Source organism: Oratosquilla oratoria, unplaced genomic scaffold (genome assembly GCF_046742065.1).
Source record: "Oratosquilla oratoria isolate Oo_2021 unplaced genomic scaffold, ASM4674206v1 SCAFFOLD61, whole genome shotgun sequence".
Classification (NCBI taxonomy): Eukaryota; Metazoa; Arthropoda; class Malacostraca; order Stomatopoda; family Squillidae; genus Oratosquilla; species Oratosquilla oratoria.
Window position 1 is genome coordinate 964,079 of NW_027467725.1, and position 5,000 is coordinate 969,078.

Consider the following 5,000-nt stretch of genomic DNA (forward strand, 5'->3'; position numbering starts at 1 on the left):
TATTAACTAGCACTGTCATTCTACATTTTAAAATCAGACATAAGTGCTACCCTAAACTTTCATAAACTTTATTACAAATTAGCACTTACTTATTAGTGCAACTAATGGGAATGGTGGCAATTGTTTCCACAGTCAAGTGAAGGATATTGGGCAATCCATTGGGGGGTCTAGGGTCATCAAGAATTGTTGTAAAGAATAGCAAACCCTACTGGTTTGCCAATCTTGATTAGATCATATATATATATATATATATATATATATATATATATATATATATATATATTTTTTTTTTCCTCTTTCTTTCTTTCTTGGAAAACACTGAGATGATGCGAGATACTGTGAATAGTCAAATAACTCCATGACATTACCATAATATCTTGTTGGGCCCAAATGTCTCATTGGGCATTCAGTCACATACATGTCATCTTTATTTATTTTGTTATTTATAATTGTATGTATGTAATATGCATATGTTTGTATGCATTTATATATGTGTGTATATATTCATATATATATATAGTTTTTTGTGCACGACAACCATCAAAGTGCATATTTGTTGATGTGACCTTCCCCATTTTCTTTCTTATTTCTGTTTTATATTGTCTTCTATTATTCTTCTTTGTACTCTGAAGATGTCTTAATAGAAATGTTGGAACTTTCCTGTTATTGCTCCACCACTAATTTTTTTATTTTTCTGTTGTCTTTGATTTTCTTTATCTTGGGTTAGGATTGGTTAGGTTAGGTTCAGTTCTAACCTAACCTTACCTAGTAATCTCTGATGAATGGCGTGCATATTGTACAATTCAGGATCAACATCTTCAAGGAGTGTCGAAATACCAACATCTGACAGTAAATCACAGCCACAATTTTGTGGATCCTGACAGTGGAGCCCATACCAAACATATTGAATGTCTGTGGCATTCTGCAAAGGTCAGAAACAAGAGGCAATGTGGAACTCATCGAGAGATGCCACCTGGATATTTAGCCGAGTTTCTGTGGCATCACTCATCTTCAATTACATTTGATGGTGATATGTTTAATGCAATTCTTTCTGATATGGTTGCATTTTATCCACCTACAGATTAAAAAAAAAATTTAGTTCTTTTTGTTTTCAGTATATTTTTCTAGAAAAGGTGTTCTTGATTTCAATACATTTATGTTGTTCAATACATAACTTCAAAATTGGTCACACCAGAACACAAGTAGAAGTACGGAGAAGGTATTTTAGTATTAGATGTGTGAATCTGTGGAATGAATTGCCAGCAGAACTTGTTAACGGCAGTGATATTGATGTGTTTAAACGAGGTCTTGCAGCTTATCTCGGTGATATATTATTTGATTATATTGCATAAGGCAGTACCAATCGACACCTTGACACAGCTCCATGCAATGTTGCTGCTTATGATACACTATCCAGCCAGTTGCAATTAATATATTAAGGTCATGTGTAGAATTATGGGCTGGCGTATCAGCAGAGTGCGGCTTCCTTGCCTACATCATAAGCTGGATGTGGATGAGAAGCCCACCAGGTAAGAGAACATATGTTTCAATACATTTTGGTGCTGGGGCAATAACAGGAAAGTTTCGAAATGTATAGTATTCTGGTCTTTTTATTTCCCTATGGTTTCTGCAAAAAAAAATTGTCATGCATTCACTGTATTTACATAATTCATGTATGGTTCCATGTATTTTCCAGGAGGTGCCAAGATAGGAGGGAGGGAGGAGGGTGGAGGGGAGTGGAATATATGGGAAATGAAATGGGTGGGAGTGATTTCTATGCCTTTTTCTTTTTGGCTACCTCCTGTGTAAGGGGGAAAAAGCCTTTGGTATATGTATGTATGGTTCCAAATTAATCTTTATCTTTGATTTCCGATTATCATATTTAGATTTGAACTCGTGTATTGTTCAAGCTTGGGCTGTATCATCTAAGCTATTTCACATATTTATACATCTATATGGTAAACTGTATTTCTTCACATCCTTTCAACATGTATTTCTTAATTTACTTCCATGACTTCTTAAAGCCCTCCTATCTTTAATCAGGTGATCTCTTCTGTCAATGCAATCTGTGCCCTTTAGTGACCTGAATACTGTAATCATGTCACCTCTTTCTGTTCAATCTATCAGAGTCGGTAGATCCGGTACATTTAGTCTTTCCTCATATGATTTATCTGCCAGGCTGGGGACCAGTTTGGTTGCTGCCCTTTATATTCTCTCAATCTTGCTTATATCCTTCACTCTGTGTGGGGACCATACTACTGACGCATATGTCTTGGGCATATCAGGGTTTTGATGATTTTTTTCATCATCTCTTCATCCATACAATGGAACGCCACTTTAATCTTCTAAACTAGTCCATACGTCTCTCCCACAATCTTGCTGTCAAGTGACAGGTTGTCTTTTATCAGCACTCCCAAGTGTTCCTCCTCTTTTGCTTTTGTAATGTGTTCGCTTCCCAAGTAATAGTTTAAGGATGGCCTGCTATTGCCCATTTCCATTACTTTGCTCTTTTTTTTTATTATTATTGAACTTCATTTCCTATTCTTAGCTCCATGCAAAAATAGTATCTAGATTTTTTTTTTTTTGCAATATTCTACTGTTCTCATGGTTTTTCACTCTTCTCATGATTTTCACATCTGCAAACATGTTGGCATAGCTTGTTGTTCCGGCCATCATTTCATTAACATAGATAAGAAACATTATTTGTGCAAACACTGAACCTTGTGGAACTCCACTTGTTAGTGCTTTTCAGCTTGACATCTTCTCCTTTGCTACTGTCTTCATGTATCATTCCTTCAAAAAGTCTTTAATCCATTCTAGTAGTTTGCCTCTCATTCCTCCAATGTGCTCCAATTTCCACATAAATTGACTGTGAGGTACTTTATCATATGCCATCCCTAGGTCCAGGTACATGCAGTCCACCCACCCCTCTCTCGTGCAGCACATCAATCACTCTCAACTACATACATACATACATACATATACCAAGGCTTTTTCCCCCTTACAAGGGAGGTAGCCAAAAAGGAAAAGGCATAAAATCATTCCCACCCATTCCATCCTTGAATATACTCCACACCCCTCCACCCTCCCTCTTATCTCAGCACCTCCTGGATGACGGGTCATCCCTGCACCTTGTCCACTGCCCTGGGTTAGAAGCAGTGTCGCAAGACACAGCACATCCACAGCAAGGCCGCTTCATTAAACTGGCGACCCCCCCCTCTCCGTCCCCCCATGCATAAAAGGAGAGGACGGGGAGAAATCCCTTCGGGCTGCGTCAAAATTTGCTCACACATACTACCTCACCCCTCATCCCCCTGCCCATTCCACCTCACGCATCACATCATCATCCATATACAACCATTCTCCATTCACCCCTGTCTTCTGTCCTCCCCCTTCCTTCCTCAACAGACATTCCCCTCTTCCCCAAAAACCCCTTCACCCCATCCATCCACCTCATCCTAGGACGTCCCCTCATGTTCACTCACTCCCTCCACATCTGCCTTCCATACCTCTTTTACTAGTCTTTCTTCTCATTCTTTCCATGTGTCCAAACCATCCTAATACTCTTTCATCAACCCTATCTCCCAACTCCCTTTCCACCCCCGTTCTTCTCCTCACCTCCTCATTTCTCACTCTATCTAGCCTAGTAACCCCCATCATACTTCTCAGACACCTGATCTCAAACACATTCAAACTCCTTCTCTCTTCCTCTCTTATGTTCCAAGTTTCTGCCCCATACAGTGCTGTTGGCACAATCACTCCTTCATACAGTCTCCTCTTAGCATCCATTCCCAAATGTCTATTCCTCATTACACTCTTCAATCCACCATGGCATTTACTCGCTTCTCTCAATCTACATCCTACCTCCACCTTCACTCCACCTTTTCCTGCACATTTGCACCCAAGTATCTAAAAAAACTATCCACTTCCTCAGTCGCTCTCCCTTAATGCTCACTTCCAGTCTACTGCCACTTTCACCGACCCCTTGTACATTCTCATCACCTTACTTTTACCCACATTTTATCTTTAGCTTTCTTTCTATCACATACTCTCACCAAAACTCTGTCACCAACTTCCTCAGTCCCTCCTCCGATCCTGCCACAAGCGCAGTGTCGTCAGCAAACAACAGCTGGCTCACCTCCCACTTTTCTCCATTTTCTTTAACCATCTCCAATCCCTGACCCACTACCCTTACATTTACCTCTTGCACTACCCCATCCATGTATAAGTTGAACAGCCAGGGCGACATAACGCATCCTTGACGAAGTCCCACCTTTACCTTGAACCACTCTCTCCATTTCTAATCCTGACACAAGCTCTACTACTCTCATAAAAATTCTTGACAGCTCCTAGAAGCTTTCATCCTATCCCATATATCTGCATAACCTCCCACAGTGCCTTTCTGTCTACCCTATCGTAAGCCTTTTCCAGATCCATAAAAGCCCAAAAACATCCTTCCCTTTCCCTATAGTTTTTTCACATATGTGTCTTACCACAAAGATCTGATCTACACAACCTCTACCCGTCCTAAATCCACACTGTTCCTCACCAATTACTCCCTCTGTTCCTCTCCTAGTCCTCTCAATCAAGATCCTCCCATAAGCCTTCCCAACTGCACTTAACAAGCTAATCCCTCTGAAGCTACTACATTCACACTTGCCCCCTTTTCCCTTGTAAAGTGGAACTATACAGGCACTCCTCCAGTCCTCCAGCACTCTACCCTCTCTCCAGCAAACATTAAATAACCTCACCAGCCAGTCCACCATCACTGTACCTCCTTTTTTTAGACATTCTGCATGGCATCCATCCAGACCAGGTGCCTCAACTAAAAGCTTAAAAGGTTTGACACACATAACCAATCATCCAGATCTGAAGCCAAACTGACTGTTTGTCAGAATGTTCACCTTTTCAAGATATTTGGTCCATCAATCTTTCACAATCCTTCACATAATTTCACTATTGTGCTGGTCAGTGATACATATACCAATATATGTATCACT

At 40.2% G+C, this 5,000-nt stretch overlaps 1 protein-coding gene across 1 annotated transcript in view; it reads left to right on the top strand.

Moving 5' to 3' along the window:
- senju (UDP-galactose transporter senju) overlaps positions 1-5,000 on the top strand; it is a 17,773-nt gene that overhangs the window by 2,446 nt on the left and 10,327 nt on the right. The gene's annotated exons all lie outside the window — the stretch shown is intronic.